The sequence below is a fragment of the Mirounga leonina genome, unplaced genomic scaffold (genome assembly GCF_011800145.1).
Source record: "Mirounga leonina isolate KUSES-001 unplaced genomic scaffold, KU_Mleo_1.0 Mir_53, whole genome shotgun sequence".
Lineage (NCBI taxonomy): Eukaryota > Metazoa > Chordata > Mammalia > Carnivora > Phocidae > Mirounga > Mirounga leonina.
In genome coordinates this window covers 97476650-97489823 of record NW_023270807.1, presented here as the reverse complement: position 1 = coordinate 97489823, position 13174 = coordinate 97476650, and the positions used below count along the sequence as shown (strand labels likewise).

Below are 13174 nucleotides of genomic sequence, written 5' to 3'. Positions count from 1 at the left end.
AATGAGAGAGTGTGATTAAAAATTAAAATGCAGCCTAGTGAGTTCCACTGGTGTAGAGTGAGAAAGAATAGGATGATGAAAAACAAAGTCAATGACACTGATGATATTTTCTTTTTCAATTGGTGGTGGTTCATGGGTGTTTTACTTTTTATGTTCATAACTTGCATATGTCACATACATTCATTCATTTCACATATCAAATATTTCAAAACAAAAAAATCCAAGGCAAGTGCCCTTTGTCTCTTTATTAAAATGTCAGAAATTTGTCAACATGTGCTATTTTTTCCAATATTCTAAAACAATCCTTTCCTCCTAAAAGATCTATGCTCTTTACCCCCTTCTCATTATTACACTTATTTTTATCAGATATTATTGTTTTATATTGTATTATTTTGTATTGTATTGTTTTATATTGTATTATATTAGTTTAATTTTTTAACCTGTTTACTCCACTTGATGCTAAAATCCATGTGCCAATTGTTTTCTATTTGACTCACCTCTATTTTCTGTACTTCATGGCTCTGCACTCTGCCCTCAGAGGCTGGAGACTATATCACCTTGACTCACCTATTCTAATATTTCCAGCTGGATTTGGCTAATGGGAAGTTGTAGTTGGGGACAAGAGCATGGGAGAAGAGAGACTGGAGAACTTCCTCTTTCCATTTCTGTGTCTGTCTGTATCCCTCGTGACTATAGCTTTTTCCAGGCATCTTCTTTTCCATGTCTTAAAGTCTCATTGGTTTCTATAACACCTTCAATGTTAGATGTGGTAGTGACTTCTCACTGTTGCCGATCTTGGGGTGCATCAATTTCTCTTGTTTATTTCCTAAATATGTCCTAACATATTCAAGTAGGTCTTTAATTAAAACCACTTAATTCGTACAATCTGTGGTAAATTTTTATTCCTGTCAGAATCTTGCTATACTCTTGGTCTCTTTCAGTCACTGCTATATCCTCAACATCTAGAACACCAAACACAGTCATAACCAAAAATAAATAAATAAATAAATAAACAAACAAACAAACAAACAAACCCAAAAGATAGATTTTTGTACCTTAGAGTTTGAAATGACTTTAATGAGTATGTGATCCAACTTTTCCTGTTATAGATGTGATAACAGGTCTTGAAGAAGCCAAGCTCTTCAAGAAGTCTAATGCCCCGCCTATAGCACTATACGATAGACAATTAGCACATGATTGTATCCCACCAGTAGCAGCTGATTAGGTCAGGGTTGGGAAATTGACTCCAGGATTATAGATTCACCTTTTGGCTAATGGCAGCCCATGAGACATCTGGGATGCGACCTTGGCCCAAACAAAATGATAGTGACTAAATAACCCTCCTCAGATTCTCTTCCTTGGAGAATTCGAATGAAAGATACAAGGACTGTGCTCCAGCTGGTAATAAAAACTAATGCTGAAAAAGATACAGAAGTCAGGTATCAGAGACTATAAGATGGCAAGGTCACAAGAAACTGTGAGTATGTAGAGGTTATGAGTACTTTCAAGTTCAAAATACAGATGTCATGACTAAGCAGAAAGTAAAAGATGTACAGCAGCCGAGATGGAGGAGCTGAGTCACAGTATTGGCAAGAGATTGTCTAGAGAGTTACAAGTTAATGTTGGTAGTAAAGTGATGTTGGATCCTAAATCATTTTCTAATTCCCAAATTTATTCTTCTCCTTTGAGGTCCAGAATATACCTGTTACTGGGGTAGTAGAGATTTCCTTAGCTCTTTTGTCCATCTATATGTTTACAACAAACCCTCTCTATCTGAAGTTCTAGCAAATACAAAAAAGTGGAGAAACCAAAGCTCTGGCTCTCAGTTCGGTATTCTTTCCACCACATCACTCACATCGTTGTATCAATCAAATTTGAATCTCATTTATGATTCCTTCCTATTCCAGCTTGGCTTAGAGAAAGTTTAAAAATCCCATTCTTTGATAATTTTACCAGACGATGATTGCTGTGTAATACTTCTTTTCTTTTACATTATCTGTGTGAGTTTTGGAAAACGTTTGACAACAACCTGCAGATAATCCAAGGGGTAAACTCAAATTTCCCCAAATTTACTATATGTATTTTTTTTTACAGATGACCTAAAGTATAAGTAGAGAAATACAAAAATATAAATATCTGAAGACTGACAGTGAGAATTACATAAAAGATCAATTCTTTCATCCTTCCAAAATGCTAATTCTTAATGTCCAAAATCCCAAGAAGGACTGCTCTGAGAACAGGATCTCGGATGCAGAGGCAGATCACCAGGAGAAACAAGATGGAATGAAATGTAACGTGTGGAGCAGAGAGCGCTCAGGGCAGCAGAGCCAGGGGTATATAAAGAGCAGCCTGGCACAGACGAGTGCATTCTTTTGGATGGATTCATAAAGGGGTGATTAGTATGAGAAAAATGTAGGGGTGTCATTCATCTTGATTATCCCAAAGCCCTTGACAGAATACTTTCCTGAAGACTCACAAAAAGTGAACTCAAATTGCCTTGAAAATTGGCTGATGAGTCCAAAATAAAGAAAAATGATAAATAGCAAATGCATCTAGTTCTAGGAAAGTAGCTAAAAATGACAAAAGAATTGATATCATTTTTTTCATTTTCTCACATTTTCAAAAGTTACCTGAAGGTAGTTTCTAAAAAATATGCATCAAGTTATACTTGCTGTGTGTGAGGTACCTTGAGTGAAGTGAGTATATATTCTAAGCCAAAATGGGGAAGGCTTTATTGGGCTTCTGGGTGCAAGAGGTGGTGAGATGCTGTTTGGAGGCCAACTTATTAGAATTTCTGGCATGTTCTTTATTGTAGTATACAGGAATTTCAGGACAGACTTTTAAATCAAGATAATTCTAGAAAATTCTGGACCCATTTAGCAAGAAGTGGGATTTGTGGTTCCTGATAACAAAGAGCTTAGAATCCAGAATAAGGGAGTTGAGGCACGCTCTGCCTCACCTTAAACCCTTAAGCCTTAAACATGGTATAACCTGGCGATAACACAGCATATGAACCTCGTTTCTGATTTCTTTGATTGCCTTTTCCTCTCTGCTGCAACCCTTTCTTCTTCTCATAACCTGAGAGACTTAAAAATGTAAACTAGATAATGTCATTACCTTTAAGACCCTACAAGGACCTTCAATTGCTCTTTGAAAGTGATTCAGAGATCTTGTTAATCATTGTATTTTCTCCCTGCTCCATCACGTACAGGTCTGGTACCCTGTAGGAACTCAATATCTGCTGAAAAAATGAAAGGAATCAATGAATGATGAATATATATGAGGTGTAAAAATATTGCTGAACATTTAACCTGAGTTTTCTTTTTTTCTTCTGAGATGTCTCTTTCTAACACAGCTGTAGGAATTCCTATCAATAAAAATGACTAATGTGGCTGACAGACAATACAAACTTTATTTATTTATTTATTTTAAGATTTTATTTATTTATTTATTTGACAGAGAGAGACACAGTGAGAGAGGGAACACAAGCAGGGGCAGAGGGAGAGGGAGAAGCAGGCTTCCTGCCAAGCAGAGAGCTCAATCCCAGGACCTTGGATCATGACTTGAGCCGAAGGCAGACCCTTAAAGACTGAGCCACCCAGGCGCCCCTCAGGTTGTATTTTTAGCGCCTGTATCTGATTGGTTCAGCAAAACCAAGGATGCATTACTTTTGGAAGGCATTATATCGGGCAGGCCATTCTAAAGGTTATGCAAATTGTCATCTACACAACTTCAAACCTGAGGACAGAATCTGGGGATCTGAGAACTTTCTCAAATATAAGAAATATGTGAGTTTTCAGTGCTTTGAAAGTCATTACTTAGCTTTATTCATCTTCCATTCCCCACTGTGTCTGTTACTATATACCAAAGCCTGAATTGGGAATTAATCTGTATTTATTTCTTTCATGGGATTTTGAAATAATCTTAAGTGTTCTTATAATATATGTTCTCATTTGGAAATAATTCCAGTTTATAAACTCATATTTTAATAATGTATAATTGGTCAGCTTATTTTAAAAAGTCAATGGAGAATCTTAAAAGTGATTCCTGTATAAGGTATTCCTAAAATACCTTAAAAATTTTAACTTTTAAGACGTGAAGTATACCTTTATTCAGCAATTTTTGAGAGGGAGCTCAGGCCTGTTCTTTGGCCATTTACATCCTATTCTTTGGGTCCACTGATAAAAGTTCTGACTTATCTTTATTATATGTCATTAACCATAAGCATAAGGCATGATTCTGAATTTCCATAGTCTTGGAAGTAGAGTGAGAAGTTAGATACTTATGACAAAATATCAGTTCAGAATCCTTTTAGGTTTTTTATCTTCCTTCCCCTTAATCTTATACAGGTGCCTTGTCCAAAACTCACTTGACAGTGGATTTTCAAGTGAGTGGCCTATTTTTTCATCTTTGCAAACCATTCAATTTCACATTGATGGAAACAATAATTCTCTGTTTTCCCCAGTTACACTTAATTAGTTTATTCAGTAGTAAATTAAATTACATATGTATAATTACCAGTACAATAAACATAAGTAGATTGGGACTAGACATCAACTTTTAGTAAGCATATCACTCAAAGATAGGAACAGAATGTCAACATTCTGGAAGGTGTATTAGTGTGAGCATTCACTGTAGCAGAGTAGGCAGGATCTGTTAACCTGAGGTCAGTTTGGAGAACTATTGTTTTGTAATTGTCATTACATTGTAAGTACATGATTAATAACCATTGTCTAAATAATGAATATAGTCAGAAAGAGTAAGCACAGCATCTCCTAAAGAGCCTCATTATGTAAGCTACAAAGAACTTGACACTCTGGATCGCATACTGATCTTAACTAATTTAGGGTATGACTACGACTTTAAGATGAAGAACAGCCATTATGTTTGTGAATCGGATCCTTTGTACACTATTCATTTAAGAAAGTGTTGACTTTAAAAAGTGGTGACTGAAGATGGTTTTCTAGACCAAATGGAAGAAGTGTGAAATTCAACTATACCTGCAAAATTCACAATCCTTTACACTTTGATGCTGATGGTTTTAATGAAAATAACTTTTGCATATAGCACATTTAAAAGGGTTTTCAGGAACATTATCTCATTTGCGCCTCACACCCAATGAGTTCAGTACGTAGGTATAGTCATTACCCTAGTTTCTGAGATGAAGGAGCTGAGGCTCAAGAAAATGAAGTGATTTCTCTATGATTTGATGACATTAATATACAACAGTAACTCAAATCACATCACTTCAATTTTTAGTTTATTGTGCAATAAATCGTCTCGAGCAGAATAAATTGTCTTTGTTCAATAGGAAGAAAAGAGCAATGGATTATTACTTTTCCTTTAACTCCATTACTACATGCTTACTACCCTTAGAGTGCATTTCTCTGTATAGGTTTGTCTTCCCTATTAGATTGAGCTATAGGAAAACAGTGATCATCTCCTCTTTGAACGCCAGTCCTATTATTAATAGGACATATTAATTTGGCTGAGCTGAATTCTAAGAGATGGAGCTTTACCCATTTTAGGAATAAGAATACATTTTAGGAGCATGTTGTATTATTTCTAAATAAAATTTGGTATTTTGTAAAAAGAAGAAAGAAAAAACTTGGAGATTTGAAGAGGAAGAATACTTCAGTGCCTTTTTAAGAGAACCTTAGGATATGGTGATTCATATTATTATCCTCACATTCTTAGTTCTTGTGTTTACTTATTAAATCTGTTTTTTCTCATTTTAATTCACTATTCTTTATTTTTTATTAATTTCTTCATGCTGACTTCATTGCGTGTTTTAATTATTCAAACTACTTGAGTTAAATATTCATTTATTTTATATTTTCAAAAAATATTGAAAACATCTCTGTCCGGTTATGATATGAGTCTTATTCTGGCTTTGACAAAATAATAGGAAGCTTTCATCTTTCCATGATCTGAAAATATTTAAATAACATAAAAATTGTTTCTGTTTGATTTAGAAGGATTTTCTATGAAAACTGGCAGTTTGGGGGAGTAACTTTATTTCACTTACTCTTTTTGGTCTGTGTAGGTTTCTCATATGTTCTGGATTTCTCTTGATAATTTATATTTTCCTAGAAAACTATCAGTTTCATTCATGGTTAAAACTCTTATTTTCAGAGTTATATAAAATAATCCTTTACATATTCAGAATTTTTTCTTTGTATATTTTAGTATTTTCTCTTTTATATTTTAATTTTAATTTAAGAAGCATTTGTGCTTCTTTCCCCCTTTTTTCCCTCTTAATGATTAGCTAATGGTATGTGTTTTAAAGTAAGTTTTCCACCCTCCTGCAAATAATGTACTTTCATATATATTTACCAGTTCCAATTTTTGTCTTCTATTTTCTGTTCATTTGTATTTGCTAATTTCTGGTTTCCTCTTTATTCATTCTTTCATTTTGCCTTCTTTACAGGTTTGTTCCTTAGTGTATTTGTTCCGAATTCTTGAACCGAATGCCTTATTTAATAAATACATTATTATTTAGTGATATGTTTAAGACAATTTTCTTCCTGTATGTACAGCTTTGCTCATATGACTTAGTTTTATTTTTTTTTTTTTGAGATTTTATTTATTTATTTGAGAGAGAGAGAGGGAGGGAGGGAGCATGAGTGCGGGGAGGGGCAGAGGGAGAAGCAGACTCCCCGCTGAGCAGGGAGCCAGGCTTCATCCCAGGTCCCTGGGATCATGATCTGAGCCCAAGGCAGCCGCTTAACCGTATAAGCCACCCAGGCGCCCCTCTGTCTTTGTTTTAAAAATGTTTTCCTTTTTATTATTTTGTAATTATTCTGTAATGTTAACCTTGATTTGTTCTTTCAGTCATAAATTTTGTGAGAGGGAGTTTTTACATTTCAAAAAGGTTGGGATGTTTGCTTTACATTTATGTTATTATTTGCTAGGTTATTGAATTCTAGATGAAGAAAAGTGATCCGATTATTTGTACCTTTCGGTATTTATTAATGTTTTCCTTGAGCCTTAATATATGATCATCTTTTATGAATGATCTTTGAATACTTTATGGTGAATTCTCTTTATGGTGATATGCACAAGAAATAGTGCCGTATATATTGTACATACACACACACATGCACTTTTAATTATCTGTCTTTCTCCCCTCTCTCTCTCTGTTTGCTGTATTTCACATTAAAATATATAATATATAAATATAATAAATACAAATATATAAACATATTAACACTATATATATACATATATATAAAATTAGCATGTGAATCACCATAATCCTTAAATTCCCATTATCTGAAGCTCCCATAATGCTGTTAAAGCAGATTCATAGTCTCCAGTCCTAAGGATTCTGGTTGGGTGAGTCAAAGCCTAGAGTCCCTCCTGCAGTAAGCATGCCCTCTGCTGAGTGGGAGACTGTAGTGACTTAGAAGAAAGCTCTTGTGCATTCCCATCCTCTGTTCAGCATTTGGTGTTGACTTAGCGCTCTTTTAACTTCATGTAGCAGCAGCAAAACTGACCATATATTTCCTCCCCCTTTCTGATCTCCAGGCTGTTTTTCAGAGTTATAGGTATTATGATGTATTGGCACTCTGCCTTTTCTCAATTTTGTTGGAAATTAAACAAATTAAATTGTTTAACAAATTAAGCAAATTAAAATTTGTTTGGGTTATAGCCATTCCTAGCTTCATTGGGTATGAAAGTTTCTCTATTCTACATTATTTTACCATTTCCATGGTTTTAAAGAGAGCTCATTTGCTCATCTTTTGCCAGAAGTTCTTCTTTAAAATTTTTTCTTTAATTCTTCGATTTATCCTATTCAGCCAGTGATCTACCTCGTCTTTTATTTATTGTTTTACAAAGTCTGTTTTTTTTTTTTAATTTTCTTGAGACTGTAAAGCATTTGCTCTCTAAAAAATCTGGAATCAATATTTAAATCTAGCTTTTGTGTGCTATATTCATTTTCTAACTTTTAAATAATCCTTCTTGCCTAGTTTTTCCACTCTTCCTCTATTATTTGAGTAACACGCATTTATGTAAGTTTGATCCCCTATGCCCCCAGATAGTGCAGTTTTATTCTAGGGCTTACTACCTATTTTGCAGGGGACTTTTTCAGATCCTTCTCCTAAGATATAAGTTGGACAATTTAGCTTTATCATACATCAGATATTCCACATTTCAGGGATTCAGTAGCCTGAGACTGGTAGAAAGAAAATTGAATCTTTTGTCAATCACAGCTGGGTCATTTAATAAAATTTGTGCAGCTTTTCTTAATATTTGAATAATGGTACCAGAGTCCAGTTTGGAAAGGTAGAGATTATCCTTTCCTGCCAAGGGGGCATCAGTTATGGAGTCACCTTTTTCATGGTGACTAATCACATTAGTGAGAGGGTGTTTGAGAGGAATGTCCCAATGTCTATAGATTTTCTGTTTGGGAAGGTATATATGTTTTCTCCATAATAGATAGCTGCCTTTGTTGCTGTTGGTCAGGAGCTGTGAAAATGGCAGAAATTCAATTAATCTTTCTCCCCTGGTCCAACCTCATCTTCAGACTTTGCCCCTTTAACGCATGTTTGGATAACAATATGGTCTATAACAATGCTATTTTGAGATAATTAAACTAAGGCATAGAGAGGTCAAGTGAGTAAGTCAATCAACTTTAAGGTTAGAAATTCAGTGTGAAAACAGGGAACTCAGCTCTACAGCTGGGATCTCTGCCACTGTGCTATCTTTTCTTTCTACTGAGATTTATCAAATGCTGATGATACAAAGTCCTGAGCTGGCAAGACATCATACTATGATTTTACAGAAAGCATGAAATTTTTAGATCTATAGGTAATAGGTGAGCCTCATTTAGCTAAAGTGCTTACTATTCTCTCACGTTTATGTGTCTCTTGATTTGTATGCTTGCTGATCTCTCTTCCTACCCATATTCTTGTGGAAGTGCATGGGGACACTATCATAGCCAAAAGGCATTCAGCCAAAGAGAACGGAAGGAGAACAGAGATATGAACGATCCACAAGTGGAATAATCAACTTCTGGATATTTGAAAATTGATTAAACAGTATCATGATTTCTTTGTTCATTTTCTAGGCAATGTACCCAAGGCTTTCTAGGAATAACCTAAGGTAGGGTAGTTGTTTTGTAGCTTTTGTTATAGGCCTACTCTTTTAGGTCTATCCTGCTAAAGAAGGATGTGATGAAATACTTTTTAATGGAAACAACTTGACCAAAAATCTGTCACAGAATTTTGAGACCCATTAAAACAAAAGTTTAATGAGAAAGAAAAAAAAAAGATGTGATTAAGATGAAGCCATTAATTGATCAAACATTCTGTTCAGGTTTTTTTTTTTTTTTTTTTTTTTTACTTCTAATTGAAGTTGATATTTTTCCAGGGTACAAGGAGCATCATGATTCAATTGGCTCAGGGAAACAAACAGAGCATCTTCCTATAACTACTCAGTCAAAGGTCAGTTGCTAGGATTTTGTTGTTCATCCTCATGCAGTAAGGTATCTTCTTTTCTCTTTTCTTTTCTTTTTTTTTAAACTACCCAATAGATCCTTTATTTTTTAAATTTATTATTATTATTATTATTATTTTATTTTATTTTTTTGATGTTTAAAACAGTATTTATTTTTTTCTTTTCTTTTATTATGTTATGTTAATCACCATGCATTACATCATTAGTTTTTGATGTAGTGTTCCATGATTCATTGTTTGCGTATAACACCCAGTGCTCCATGCAGAACATGCCCTCCTTAATACCAATCACCGGGCTAATCCCTCTCCCCACCCCCCTCCCCTCTAGAACCCTCAGCTTGTTTCTCAGAGTCCATCATCTCTCATGGTTTGTCTCCCCCTCTGATTTCCCCCCCTTCATTTTTCCCTTCCTACTATCTTCTTCTTTTTTTTTTTAACATATTATGCATTATTTGTTTCAGAGGTACGGGTCTGTGATTCAACAGTCTTACACAATTCACAGCGCTCACCATAGCACATACCCTCCCCAATGTCTATCACCCAGCCACCCCATCCCTCCCACCCCCCCATCACTCCAGCAAGTTTGTTTCCTGAGATTAAGAATTCTTTTCTCTTTTCTTTAAGCTTGACATCAATATGAGGGAGTTCAAGTTCCCTCTGCTGTTTGCAGTGATTGATTTTTAAAGCAGAGGAAACACCCTTTCACTTCATGAAGATCTGAATCTACTAAGGCTTATGGGAGCACAGAGCATTTATATCAAAGTTTATTTCAGAGAGACCTGAGAAAAATTTAAAAACCTACCCATATAGCTATGCAAATGTACCTGAATACTCACAGATGACCAAGGATGGCAGATACACAGCACCAACCCCTCCCTTCCTGCATCTAAACCTGATAAGGCTCATTGTTCAGGTTCTCTTAATAATCATGCTATACTCACATCCAGCCTTTCAATAAAGGAGGCTAAGACTAAATGATCTTATAATGCAAGTAAGCCAGTAAACAAACACCTATTTGACACCTGTGCATGGAACAACACACCACCTAGGCAGTCCTCACAGTTCTTGACTTTTCTTGTCATATACACCAGAACCATCAACCATCTTGGGTTTTGCCATATTGTTTAGTTCTTTCCATTATAACACTAATTAAAAAAAACCTTAAAGTTGTAATTGTACTTGTTGCAAATACTGAATAGAAGTAGAAAGCAGGATATCTTGATCTGTCTCCTACTCGGCTTCCTGGTTTTGAATTAATTACAGGCTGCCTTCCTTCATTCCATGTGCACTTCCTTTAGCCTCCTGGTCCTTCTGCACTACCGTGGAGGCGCTCACTGTAAAAGCAATGCCTTTTTATTGAGCATCTACTGTATTTTACTCATTTTACACCATTACCTTTAATCCCTCCAAGAATGTTAACAGGCATTTACGATAATTTTGCTTCAGAAATAAAGAAATGGAGGTTGAACTAGAAGGTTGTGGAGCCTCTATGTGGACCTGAATCTTGCCTCAGACACTCATGTTCCCTTCAGTGTTCTCTTACTCACAGTAACTGTGAAAGTTGCAATTCATATAAAAAAGAAGAATCTTTATGCAGATAAAAGTGTGCAGGGTCTGGGGAGGATATCTATAAAACTACCAGAAACAATTTCATTTTAATATTTTTCATAGAGATTCACACTTAGTTTTTGTAAGTTTTACTTGCTCAGGTTTTATTGTGTGCATGGTCTCTTTCTATGTAGCATGACATGAAAATCATGAGTTAATATTCAAAACCCAGTAACTCTTACATCAATAAATGTTAGATATCAAGTCCAGATAATAGAGATTCCTGTGTGTTTGGAAAGGAGAAACAAAGAGGCTAAGTTTATGTGAAGAGGATTCAAGAAAGTTCCCCAAAAGCAGTAGGGGGATCTCTATTAGCTTTATAAACAGGAATAAAAATTTGAACAGTTTATAAATTGTGAATCCAGCCTGTACCTTTTTCAGGAAACACACGGCTTCTCTTTTCAGTGGGTGATTAGCAGTGTGTGCATTGGACAGTACCATCCCTTCTCCTGTTTCATTTCTTTCTACTAGGAAATTTACTATTATTTATATTTGGAGGTCTTTCCTATAATGATATTTGAAGCTGGGAACAAGATATGAATCTGAGGTAGAGAGAGAGAAGAGGAAGATAAAATTAACATTGGGAGCAAGTGAAGAAGGAAGGTACTTGGGACTTTCAGAAAGGTGAAAGCAATACAATGGCTTCCTATCCTCAGAATCAGAGAAGGAGAACATTTTAATGAGGAGTGATTACTAGAGTCAGATATTATGTAAAGTTCAAAGATCAGAACTGGGAAAAGGGTCATTGGTTTGGACGCTTAGGAGGGCAATAATCTCTCTTAATAATGCTATTTTGATACTCACTGATAGATACAAAAGCTGAATTCAAACAATTAAAAAGGGAGAAGTAAAAGGGATGCACGCATGGGGGCTATGGTTATATTTATTCTATTATTCTCTATATATTTATTCTATAGATATTTATTCTATTATTTCATTGTCCTGATATTGTTTCTTTCCTGAACCAACTTAAGGTCTGATCTAAAATTGACTTAGGTACATATGTGGTGATTGATACTGAAATGATTGAACTATAGAAATTCTTCTTAAGCTAAAGCTAGTTTTTCCCCTTCAAAACTGAAAAGATTACATTATTGGGACTTTTTTGAGCAGAGAATTTATTATACAAGGCACAATATCACTGGGTATCCTGACTAAGTAACCTTGTTTAGGAGGAGATAGATGGTTGGTTCGGGTACAAGAGGTGAGCTGGGAGCAAATGAAACAGCAAATTACAGATAAGATTCATTGCCTACTTTGTGTTTTTCTTTTCTTTTATGCCCCCTCCCCCATCTATAAAACACAATGAACTTATTAGGATTAGGTGTTCACAGTTCCCCTTTATGGACTGTTAAACAGACCAGACCTAGAAGTTCTGTTGACTGATATTCCAGAATGAGGTAAGTTGCATTTCTACAGGTGGCAACACTGATCACACCACCTGGAAATGCCAAAGGAAAAGCTGCTTTAAAGAAGGGGGGGCAGACAGACCTCTAGAGCATCTACTCTGTTTCCATCTCATTAGAACTAGGAAGCTATATCAGATGGAGAATGACAATGACTAAAACTGAGCCTTTCTGATGGCTAGGGAAAATTATCCAGATGACCAGGGCATACCGACTCTAAATCAGGAGACCTGAGTTCAAGCCACGGTGTCACTTATGTGATTATGAACAAATTACTTAACCTCTTGGTGTATTTCTTCCTTGCACAGAAGTGTAAGGCCATCGTGACATCTGGACTAGCATCCAACAGAATTGTAGAAAAGGTCAAATATAAAACTTAAGCAACTACACATATGAAAAGTGTTTGTATGTTTTGATCTCCCCAATGCGTGGACTTATATTTGGCATTACTAATATTTTCCGAACAGATCTACCAACCTAGAAAATGTTAGTGATCAAGAACTCTTTAAAGAATATGGTTTCATTTAATATATCAAAAACCAAAAAATAAAACCAAAAACACAACCATCCCACAAACAAACAAACAAACTGAACTAGCAGAGAAGTCATTTTTCAAGTGGTAATTTGTACAAGTAGTGAGTGGAAAACTCTAGATAAAACTGCATACTTGGACTTCCAGATTTTTACACATTCATACAG

At 35.3% G+C, this 13174-nt stretch overlaps 1 long non-coding RNA gene across 1 annotated transcript in view; it reads left to right on the top strand.

Moving 5' to 3' along the window:
- LOC118001018 overlaps positions 1-9447 on the top strand; it is a 215746-nt gene extending 206299 nt beyond the window's left edge. Inside the window, exon 5 of the long non-coding RNA XR_004676607.1 lies at positions 9376-9447. This is a non-coding gene — a long non-coding RNA (uncharacterized LOC118001018). The remainder of the gene's footprint in view (positions 1-9375) is intronic.
- The last annotated feature ends 3727 nt before the right edge of the window (positions 9448-13174 follow it).